Consider the following 12,377-nt stretch of genomic DNA (forward strand, 5'->3'; position numbering starts at 1 on the left):
TTGGAACTCTTCCATTGTACTCGGAATTCTGCTGAAGTTTAAAAATGCTTGCAAATTCAACCATTGTTCTCAGAATTCTGCTGAAGTTTAAAAATGCTTTGGAACTCTCCCATTGTTCTCGGTATTTTTTTTTTTAAATCAGTCTGTAGAACTCTTCCATTGTTCTTGGAAATTTGCTGAAGCTTAAAAATGCTTTGGAACTCTTCCAATGTTCTCGGAATTCTGCTGAAGTTTAAAAATGCTTGGGAACTCTTCCATTGTACTCGTAATTCTGCTGAAGTTTAAAAATGCTTTGGAACTCTAACATTGTACTAATATTTCTGTTGAACGTTAAAAATGCTTAGGAACTCTTTCATTGTTCTCAGAATTCTGCTGAAGGGTAAAAATGCTTTGCAAATTCATACATTGTTCTCGGAATTCTGCTGAAGTTTAAAAATGCTTTGGAACTCTTCCATTGTTCTGGGAAGTCTGCTGAAATCTAAAAATGCTTTGGAAATCTTCCATTGTTTTCGGAAATCTACTGAAGTTCAAAAATGATTTGGAACTCTTCCATTGTTCTCAGCAATTTAATGAAGTTTAAAAAATCTTTGGAACTTTTGTATTGTTCTCGGAATTCTGCTGAAGTTTAAAAATGCTTTGGAACTCTTACATTGTTCTCGGAATTCTGCTGAAGTTTAAAACTGCTTTGGATCTCTTCCATTGTTCTTGGAAATCTATTGAAGTTTAAAAATGTTTTGGAACTCTTCCATTGTTCTCAGAAATCTACTGAAGTTAAAAAATTCTTTGGAACTTTTGTATTGTTATCGGATTTCTGCTGAAGTTTAAAAATGCTTTGGTACTCTTCCATTGTTCTCGGAATTCTGCTGAAGCTTAAAAATGTTTTGGAACTCTTTCATTGTTCTCAAAAATCTGCTGAAGAATAAAAATGCTTTAGAACTCTCCCATTGTTCTTGAAATTTTACTGTCTTTTAAAATGAGTTTGTGAAACTCATCCATTGTTCTCGGAATTCTGCTGAGGTTTAAAAATGCGTTGGAACTCTTCCATTGTTCTCAGAATTCTGCTGAAGTTTAAAAATGCTTTGGAACTCCTCCATTGTTCTCAGAATTCTGCTGAAGTTTAAAAATGCTTTGGAACTCCTCCATTGTTCTCGAAATTCTGCTGAAGTTTAAAAATGCTTTGGTACTCATCCATTGTTCTAGGAATTCTGCTGCAGTTTAAAAATGCTCTGGAACTCTTCCATTGTTCTCGAAATTCTGCTGAATTTTAAAAATGCTCTGGAACTCCTCTATAGTTCTCGAAATTCTGCTGAAGGTTAAAGATGCTTGGGACCTCTTCCTTTGTTGTCAGAATTCTGCTGAAGTTTAAAAATGCTTTGGAACTCTTCCATTGTTCTCGGAATTCTGCTGACGGTTAAAAATGCTTGGGAACGCTTCCATTGTTCTCGGAATTCTGCTCAAGTTTAAAAATGCTTTGCAAATTCATCCATAGTTCTCAGAATTATGCTGAAGTTTAAAAATTCTTTGCAACACTTCCATTGTTCTCGGAATTCTGCTGAAGGTTAAAAATGCTTGGAAACTCTTCCATTGTTCTTGGAATTCTGCTGAAGTTTAAAAATGCTTTGCAAATTCATCAATTGTACTCGGAATTTTGCTGAAGTTTAAAAATGCTAATGCTTTGGGACTCTTCCTTTGTTCTCGGAATTCTGCTGAAGTTTAAAAATGCTTTGGAACTCTTCGATTGTTCTCGGAATTCTGCTGAAGTTTAAAAATGCTTTTCAAATTCATGCATTGTTCTGGGAATTCTGCTGAAGTTTAAAAATGCTTTGGATCTCTTCCATTGTTCTTGCCATTCTACTGATGATTAAAAATTCTTTGGAACTCTTCCTTTGTTCTCGGAAATCTACGGAAGTTCAAAAATGATTTGGCACTCATCCATTGTTCTCGGAATTCTGCTGAAGTTTAAAAATGCTTTGGAACTCTTCCATTGTTCTGGGAAGTCTGCTGAAATTTTAAAATGCTTTGTAACTCTTCCATTGATTTCGGAAATCTACTGCAGTTCAAAAATGATTTGGAACTCTTCTATTGTTCTCAGAAATCTACTGAAATTTAAAAATTCTTTGGAACTTTTGTATTGTTCTCAAAATTCTGCTGAAGTTTAAAAATGCTTGGGAACACTTTTATAGTTCTCGGAATTCTGCTGAAGTTTAAAAATGCTTTACAAATTCATCCATTGTTCTCAAAATTATGCTGAAGTTTGAAAATGCTTTGCATCTCTTTCATCATTTTCTGAATTCTCCTGAAAGTTAAAAATGCTTGGAAACTCTTCCATTGTTCTTGGAATTCTGCTGAAATTTAAAAAAGCTTTGCGAATTCATCCATTGTTCTCATAATTCTGCTGACGGTTAAAAATGCTAATACTTTGGAATCTTCCTTTGTTCTCGGAATTCTGCTGAAGTTTAAAAATGCTTTATAACTCTTCCATTGTTCTCGCACTTCTGCTGAAGTTTAAAAATGCTTTGGAACTCTTCCATTGTTCTCCCACTTCTGCTGAAGTTTAAAAATGCTTTGGAACTCTTCCATTGTTCTCGGACTTCTGCTGAAGTTTAAAAATGCTTTTCAAATTCATCCAATGTTCTCAGAATTCTGGTGAAGTTTAAAAATGCTTTGGATCTCTTCCATTGTTCTCTGAAATCTACTGAAGTTTAAAAATGTTTTGGAACTCTTGCATTGTTCTCGGAAATCAGATGAAGAATAAAAATGCTTTGGAACTCTCCCATTGTACTCGGAATGTTATTGTTTTTTTTAAATCAGTCTGTAGAATCCTTCCATTGATCTCGGAATTCTGCTGAAGTTTAAAAACACTTTGGAACACTTTCATTGTCCTCGGAATTCTGCTGAAGTTTAGAAATGCTTTGGAACTCTTCCATTGTTCTCGGAATTCTGCTGTAGTTTAAAAATGCTTGGGAACTCTTCCTTTGTTCTCCGAATTCTGCTGAAGTTTAAAAATGCTTTGGAACTCATCCATTGTTCTCGGAATTCTGCTGAAGTTTAAAAATGCTTTGGAACTCTTCCATTTTTCTCGGAATTCTGCTAAAGTTTAAAAATGCTTTGGAACTCTTCCACTGTACTCGGAATTCTGCTGAAGTTTAAAAATGATTGCAAATTCAACCATTGTTCTCAGAATTCTGCTGAAGTTTAGAAATGGTTTGGAACTCTCCCATTGTTCTCGGACTTTTTTTTTTAAATCAGTCTGTAGAACTCTTCCATTGTTCTTGGAATTCTGCTGAAGTTTAAAAATGCTTTGGAACTCTTCCAATGTTCTCGGAATTCTTCTGAAATTGAAAAATGCTTGGGAACTATTCCATTGTACTCGGAATTCTGCTGAAGTTTAAAAATGCTTTGGAACATTTCCATTGTTCTCGGATTTTTTCTGAAGTTTAAAAATGATTTTCAAATTCATCCATTGTTCTCGGAATTCTGCTGAAGTTTAAAAAAGCTTTGGATCTCTTCCATTGTTCTCTGAAATCTACTGAAGTTTAAAAATGTTTTGGAACTCTTCCATTGTTCTCGGAAATCTGCTGAAGATTAAAAATGCTTTCGAACTGTCCCAGTGTACTCGGAATGTTATTGCTTTTTTAAATCAGTCTGTAGAACCCTTCCATTGTTCTCGGAATTCTGCTGAAGTTTAAAAACACGTTGGAACTATTTCTTTGTCTTCGGAATTCTATTGATGTTTAGAAATGCGTTGGAACTCTTCCATTGTTCTTCAAATTGTGTTGAAGGTTAAAAATGCTTTGGAACTCATCCATTGTTCTCGGAATTCTGCTGAAGTTTAAAAATGCTTTGGAATTATTATATTGTTCTCGGAAATCTGCTGAAGTTTAAAATTGCTTTGGAACTCATCCATTCTTCTCGGAATTCTGGTGAAGTTTAAAAATGCTTTAAAACTCATCTATTGTTCTCGCACTTCTGCTGAAGTTTAAAAATGCTTTGGAACTCTACCTTTGTTCTTGGAATTCTGCTGAAGTTTAAAAATGCTTTTGAACTCTTCCATTGTTCTCGGATTGTTATTGTTTTTTTAAATCATTTTGTAGAACTCTTCCTTTGTTCTTGGAATTCTGCTGAAGTTTAAAAATGCTTTGGAACTCTTCCATTGATCTCAGAATTCTGCTGAAGTTTAAAAATGCTTTGGATCTCCTCAATTGTTCTCAAAATTCTGCTGAAGGTTAAAAATGCTTGGAAACTCTTCCATTGTTCTCAAAATTCTGCTGAAGTTTAAAAATGCTTTGGAAATCTTCCATTGTTCTTGGAATTCTGCTGAAGTTTAAAAATGCTTTGGAACACTTCCATTGTTCTCGGAATTCTGCTGAAGTTTAAAAATGCTTTGCAAACTCATACATTGTTCTCGGAATTCTGCTGAAGTTTAAACATGCTTTGGGACTCTTCCATTGTTCTTGAAATTCGGCTGAAGTTTAAAGATGCTTTGGAACACATCCATTGTTCTCGGAATTCTGCTGAAGATTAAAAATGCTTGGAAACTTTTCCATTGTTCTCGGAAATCTGCTGAAGTTTAAAAATGCTTTTGAACTCTTCCATTGTTCTCGGATTGTTATTGTTTTTTTAAATCAGTCTTTAGAACTCTTCCTTTGTTCTTGGAATTCTGCTGAAGTTTAAAAATGTTTTGGAACTCATCGATTGTTCTCGGAATTCTGCTGAAGTTTAAAAATGCTTTTCAAATTCATCCATTGTTCTCAGAATTCTGCTGAAGTTTAAATATGCTTTGGATCTCTTCCATTGTTCTCGCCATTCTACTGAAGATTAAAAATGCTTTGGAACTCTTCCATTGTTCTCGGAAGTCTACTGAAATTCAAAAATTATTTGACACTCTTCCATTGTTCTTGGAAATCTACTGAAGTTTAAAAATGCTTTGCAACTTTTGTATTGTTATCGGAATTCTGCTGAAGTTTAAAAATGCTTAGGAATTCTTCCATTGTTCTCGGAATTCTGCTGAAGTTTAAAATTGCTTTGAAACTCTTCGATTGTTCTCACACTTCTGCTGAAGTTTACAAATGCTTTGCAACTCTTCTATTGTTCTTGGAATTCTGCTGAAGTTTAAAAATGCTTTGGAACTCTTCCATTGTTCTCTGAAATCTACTGAAGTTTAAAAATGTTTTGGAACTCTTCCATTGTTCTCGGAAATCTGCTGAAGAACAAAAATGCTTTGGAACTCTCCCATTGTACTCGGAATGTTATTGTTTTTTTAAATCAGTCTGTAGAACCCTTGCATTGTTCTCGGAATTCTGATGAAGTTTAAAAGCACTTTGGAACTCTTTCATCGTCCTCGGAATTCTGCTGAAGTTTAGAAATGCTTTGGAACTCTTCCATCGTTCTCGAAATTCTGCAGAAGGTTAAAAATGCTTGGGTACTCTTCCATTGTTCTCAGAATTCTGCTGAAGTTTAAAAATGCTTTGGAATTCCTCCATTATTATCAGAATTCTGCTGAAGTTTAAAAACGCTTTGGAACTCTTCCATTGTTCTCGGAATTCTGCTGAAGTTTAGAAATGCTTTGGAACTTTTCCATTGTTCTCGAAATTCTTCTGTAGGCTAGAAATGCTATGGAACTCTTCAAATTTTCTCGGAATTCTGCTGAGGTTTAAAAATGCTTTGGAACTCTTTAATTGTTCTCGGAATTTTGCTGAAGGTTAAAAATGCTTGGGATCTCTTCCATTGTTCTCAGAGTTCTGCTGAAGTTTAAAAAAGCTTTGCAAATCCATACATTGTTCTCAGAATTCTGCTGAAGTTTAAAAATGCTAATGCTTTGGAACTCTTCCATTGTACTCGGAATTCTGCTGAAGTTTAAAAATGCTTGCAAATTCAACCATTGTTCTCAGAATTCTGCTGAAGTTTAAAAATGCTTTGGAACTCTCCCATTGTTCTCGGTATTTTTTTTTTTTAAATCAGTCTGTAGAACTCTTCCATTGTTCTTGGAAATTTGCTGAAGCTTAAAAATGCTTTGGAACTCTTCCAATGTTCTCGGAATTCTGCTGAAGTTTAAAAATGCTTGGGAACTCTTCCATTGTACTCGTAATTCTGCTGAAGTTTAAAAATGCTTTGGAACTCTAACATTGTACTAATATTTCTGTTGAACGTTAAAAATGCTTAGGAACTCTTTCATTGTTCTCAGAATTCTGCTGAAGGGTAAAAATGCTTTGCAAATTCATACATTGTTCTCGGAATTCTGCTGAAGTTTAAAAATGCTTTGGAACTCTTCCATTGTTCTGGGAAGTCTGCTGTAATCTAAAAATGCTTTGGAAATCTTCCATTGTTTTCGGAAATCTACTGAAGTTCAAAAATGATTTGGAACTCTTCCATTGTTCTCAGCAATTTAATGAAGTTTAAAAATTCTTTGGAACTTTTGTATTGTTCTCGGAATTCTGCTGAAGTTTAAAAATGCTTTGGAACTCTTACATTGTTCTCGGAATTCTGCTGAAGTTTAAAACTGCTTTGGATCTCTTCCATTGTTCTTGGAAATCTACTGAAGTTTAAAAATGTTTTGGAACTCTTCCATTGTTCTCAGAAATCTACTGAAGTTAAAAAATTCTTTGGAACTTTTGTATTGTTATCGGATTTCTGCTGAAGTTTAAAAATGCTTTGGTACTCTTCCATTGTTCTCGGAATTCTGCTGAAGTTTAAAAATGTTTTGGAACTCTTTCATTGTTCTCAAAAATCTGCTGAAGAATAAAAATGCTTTAGAACTCTCCCATTGTTCTCGAAATTTTACTGTCTTTTAAAATGAGTTTGTGAAACTCATCCATTGTTCTCGGAATTCTGCTGAGGTTTAAAAATGCTTTGGAACTCTTCCATTGTTCTCAGAATTCTGCTGTAGTTTAAAAATGCTTTGGAACTCCTCCATTGTTCTCAGAATTCTGCTGAAGTTTAAAAATGCTTTGGAACTCCTCCATTGTTCTCGAAATTCTGCTGAAGTTTAAAAATGCTTTGGTACTCATCCATTGTTCTAGGAATTCTGCTGCAGTTTAAAAATGCTCTGGAACTCTTCCATTGTTCTCGAAATTCTGCTGAAGTTTAAAAATGTTCTGGAACTCCTCTATAGTTCTCGAAATTCTGCTGAAGGTTAAAAATGCTTGGGACCTCTTCCTTTGTTGTCAGAATTCTGCTGAAGTTTAAAAATGCTTTGGAACTCTTCCATTGTTCTCGGAATTCTGCTGACGGTTAAAAATGCTTGGGAACGCTTCCATTGTTCTCGGAATTCTGCTCAAGTTTAAAAATGCTTTGCAAATTCATCCATAGTTCTCAGAATTATGCTGAAGTTTAAAAATTCTTTGCAACCCTTCCATTGTTCTCGGAATTCTGCTGAAGGTTAAAAATGCTTGGAAACTCTTCCATTTTTCTTGGAATTCTGCTGAAGTTTAAAAATGCTTTGCAAATTCATCAATTGTACTCGGAATTCTGCTGAAGTTTAAAAATGCTAATGCTTTGGGACTCTTCCTTTGTTCTCGGAATTCTGCTGAAGTTTAAAAATGCTTTGGAACTCTTCGATTGTTCTCGGAATTCTGCTGAAGTTTAAAAATGCTTTTCAAATTCATGCATTGTTCTTGGAATTCTGCTGAAGTTTAAAAATGCTTTGGATCTCTTCCATTGTTCTCGCCATTCTACTGAAGATTAAAAATTCTTTGGAACTCTTCCTTTGTTCTCGGAAATCTACGGAAGTTCAAAAATGATTTGGCACTCATCCATTGTTCTCGGAATTCTGCTGAAGTTTAAAAATGCTTTGTAACTCTTCCATTGATTTCGGAAATCTACTGCAGTTCAAAAATGATTTGGAACTCTTCTATTGTTCTCAGAAATCTACTGAAATTTAAAAATTCTTTGGAACTTTTGTATTGTTCTCAAAATTCTGCTGAAGTTTAAAAATGCTTGGGAACACTTCTATTGTTCTCGGAATTCTGCTGAAGTTTAAAAATGCTTTACAAATTCATCCATTGTTCTCAAAATTATGCTGAAGTTTGAAAATGCTTTGCATCTCTTTCATCATTTTCTGAATTCTGCTGAAAGTTAAAAATGCTTGGAAACTCTTCCATTGTTCTTGGAATTCTGCTGAAATTTAAAAAAGCTTTGCGAATTCATCCATTGTTCTCATAATTCTGCTGACGGTTAAAAATGCTAATACTTTGGAATCTTCCTTTGTTCTCGGAATTCTGCTGAAGTTTAAAAATGCCTTATAACTCTTCCATTGTTCTCGCACTTCTGCTGAAGTTTAAAAATGCTTTGGAACCCTTCCATTGTTCTCGGACTTCTGCTGAAGTTTAAAAATGCTTTTCAAATTCATCCAATGTTCTCAGAATTCTGGTGAAGTTTAAAAATGGTTTGGATCTCTTCCATTGTTCTCTGAAATCTACTGAAGTTTAAAAATGTTTTGGAACTCTTGCATTGTTCTCGGAAATCAGCTGAAGAATAAAAATGCTTTGGAACTCTCCCATTGTACTCGGAATGTTATTGTTTTTTTTAAATCAGTCTGTAGAATCCTTCCATTGATCTCGGAATTCTGCTGAAGTTTAAAAACACTTTGGAACACTTTCATTGTCCTCGGAATTCTGCTGAAGTTTAGAAATGCTTTGGAACTCTTCCATTGTTCTCGGAATTCTGCTGAAATTTAAAAATGCTTTGTAACTCTTCCATTGATTTTGGAAATCTACTGCAGTTCAAAAATGATTTGGAGCTCTTCTATTGTTCTCAGAAATCTACTGAAATTTAAAAATTCTTTGTAACTTTTGTATTGTTCTCAAAATTCTGCTGAAGTTTAAAAATGCTTGGGAACACTTCTATTGTTCTCGGAATTCTGCTGAAGTTTAAAAATGCTTTACAAATTCATCCATTGTTCTCAAAATTATGCTGAAGTTTGAAAATGCTTTGCATCTCTTTCTTCATTTTCTGAATTCTGCTGAAAGTTAAAAATGCTTGGAAACTCTTCCATTGTTCTTGGAATTCTGCTGAAATTTAAAAAAGCTTTGCGAATTCATCCATTGTTCTCATAATTCTGCTGACGGTTAAAAATGCTAATACTTTGGAATCTTGCTTTGTTCTCGGAATTCTGCTGAAGTTTAAAAATGCTTTATAACTCTTCCATTGTTCTCCCACTTCTGCTGAAGTTTAAAAATGCTTTGGAACTCTTCCATTGTTCTCGGACTTCTGCTGAAGTTTAAAAATGCTTTTCAAATTCATCCAATGTTCTCAGAATTCTGGTGAAGTTTAAAAATGCTTTGGATCTCTTCCATTTTTCTCTGAAATCTACTGAAGTTTAAAAATGTTTTGGAACTCTTGCATTGTTCTCGGAAATCAGCTGAAGAATAAAAATGCTTTGGAACTCTCCCATTGTACTCAGAATGTTATTGTTTTTTTTAAATCAGTCTGTAGAATCCTTCCATTGATCTCGGAATTCTGCTGAAGTTTAAAAACACTTTGGAACACTTTCATTGTCCTCGGAATTCTGCTGAAGTTTAGAAATGCTTTGGAACTCTTCCATTGTTCTCGGAATTCTGCTGAAGTTTAAAAATGCTTGGGAACTCTTAATTTGTTCTCCGAATTCTGCTGAAGTTTAAAAATGCTTTGGAACTCATCCATTGTTCTCGGAATTCTGCTGAAGTTTAAAAATGCTTTGGAACTCTTCCATTTTTCTCGGAATTCTGCTAAAGTTTAAAAATGCTTTGGAACTCTTCCACTGTACTCGGAATTCTGCTGAAGTTTAAAAATGATTGCAAATTCAACCATTGTTCTCAGAATTCTGCTGAAGTTTAGAAATGCTTTGGAACTCTCCCATTGTTCTCGGACTTTTTTTTTTAAATCAGTCTGTAGAACTCTTCCATTGTTCTTGGAATTCTGCTGAAGTTTAAAAATGCTTTGGAACTCTTCCAATGTTCTCGGAATTCTTCTGAAATTGAAAAATGCTTGGGAACTATTCCATTGTACTCGGAATTCTGCTGAAGTTTAAAAATGCTTTGGAACATTTCCATTGTTCTTGGATTTTTTCTGAAGTTTAAAAATGATTTTCAAATTCATCCATTGTTCTCGGAATTCTGCTGAAGTTTAAAAAAGCTTTGGATCTCTTCCATTGTTCTCTGAAATCTACTGAAGTTTAAAAATGTTTTGGAACTCTTCCATTGTTCTCGGAAATCTGCTGAAGATTAAAAATGCTTTCGAACTGTCCCAGTGTACTCGGAATGTTATTGTTTTTTTAAATCAGTCTGTAGAACCCTTCCATTGTTCTTGGAATTCTGCTGAAGTTTAAAAACACTTTGGAACTCTTTCATTGTCCTCGGAACTCTGCTGAAGTTTAGAAATGCTTTGGAACTCTTCCATTGTTTTTGAAATTCTGCTGAAGGTTAAAAATGCTTGGGAACTCTTCCTTTGTTCTCCGAATTCTACTGAAGTTTAAAAATGCTTTGGAACTCATCCATTGTTCTCGAATTCTGCTGAAGTTGAAAAATGCTTTGGAACTCTTCCATTGTTCTCGGAATTCTGCTGAAGTTTAAAATTGCTTTGGAACTCTTTCATTGTACTCAGAATTCTGCTGAAGTTTAAAAATGCTTGCAAATTCAACCATTGTTCTCAGAATTCTGCTGTAGTCTAAAAATGCTTTGGAACTCTCCCATTGTTCTCGGAATTCTTTTTTTTAAAATCAGTCTGTAGAACACTTCCATTGTCCTTGGAATTCTGCTGAAGTTTAAAAATGCTTTGGATCTCTTCCAATGTTCTCAGAATTCTGCTGAAGTTTAAAAATGCTTGGGAACTCTTGCATTGTACTCGTAATTCAGCTGAAGTTTAAAAATGCTTTGGAACTCTTCCATTGTACTCATAATTCTGTTGAACATTAAAAATGCTTAGGAACTCTTCCATTATTCTCAGAATTCTGATGAAGGGTAAAAATGCTTTGCAAATTCATCCATTGTTCTTGGAATTCTGCTGAAGTTTAAAAATGCTTTGGATGTCTTCCATTGTTCTCGCCATTCTACTGAAGATTAAAAATGCTTTGGTACTCTTCCATTGTTTTGGAAATCTACTGAAGTTCAAAAATGATTTGGCACTCGTCCATTGTTCTTGGAAATCTACTGAATTTTGAAAATGCTTTGGAACTTTTGTATTGTTCTCGGAATTCTGCTGAAGTATAAAATTGCTTTGGAACTCATCCATTCTTCTTGGAATTCTGCTGAACTTTAAAAATGTTTTGGAACTCATCCATTGTTCTCGCACTTCTGCTGAAGTTTAAAAATGCTTAGGAAATCTTCCATTGTTCTCGGAATTCTGTTGAAGTTTAAAAATGCTATGGAACTCTTCCATTGTTCTTGGATTTCTGCTGAAGTTTAAAAATGCTTTTCAAATTCATCCAATGTTCTCGGAATTCTGCTGAAGTTTAAAAATGTTTTGGATCTCTTCCATTGTTCTCTGAAATCTACTGAAGTTTAAAAATGTTTTGGGACTCTTCCATTGTTCTCGGAAATCTGCTGAAGAATAAAAATGCTTTGGAACTCTCCCATTGTACTCAGAATGTTATTGTTATTTTTAAATCAGTCTTAAGAACCCTTCCATTGCTCTCGGAATTCTGCTGAAGTTTAAAAACACTTTGGAACTCTTTCATTGTCCACAGAATTCTGCTGAAGTTTAGAAATGCTTTGCAAATCTTCAAAAGTTCTCGGAATTCTGCTGAAGTTTAAAAATGCTTTGGAACTCATCCATTGTACTCAGAATACTGCTGAAGTTTAAAAATGCTTTGGAACTCTTCCGTTGTTCTCGGAATTCTGCTGAAGTTTAAAAATGCTTTGGAACTCTTCTATTGTACTCAGAATTCTGCTGAAGTTTAAAAATGCTTGCAAATTCAACCATTGTTCTCAGAATTCTGCTGATGTTCAGAGATGATTTGGAACTCTCCCATTGTTCTCGGAATTTTTTTTTTTTAAATCAGTTCTAGAACTCTTCCATTGTTCTTGGAATTCTGCTGACGTTTAAAAATGCTTTGGAACTCTTCCAATGTTCTCGGAATTCTGCTGAAGTTTAAAAATGCTTTGTAACTCTTCCATTGTCCTCATAATTCTGCTGAACGTTAAATATGCTTAAGAAATGTTCCTTTGTTCTTGGAATTCTGCTGAAGTTTAAAAATGCTTTTCAAATTCATCCATTGTTCTCGGAATCCTGCTGAAGTTTAAAAATGCTTTGGATCTCATCCATTGTTCTGGGAAGTCTGCTGAAATTTAAAAATGATTTGTAACTCTTCCATTGTTTTCGGAAATCTACTGAAATTCAAAAATGATTTGGAACTCTTCCATTGTTCTCAGAAATCTACTGAAGTTTAAAAATTCTTTGGAACT

The sequence above is a fragment of the Phyllobates terribilis genome, unplaced genomic scaffold, assembly GCF_046119375.1.
Source record: "Phyllobates terribilis strain yellow unplaced genomic scaffold, ASM4611937v1 Scaffold_3__8_contigs__length_932513732, whole genome shotgun sequence".
Classification (NCBI taxonomy): domain Eukaryota; kingdom Metazoa; phylum Chordata; class Amphibia; order Anura; family Dendrobatidae; genus Phyllobates; species Phyllobates terribilis.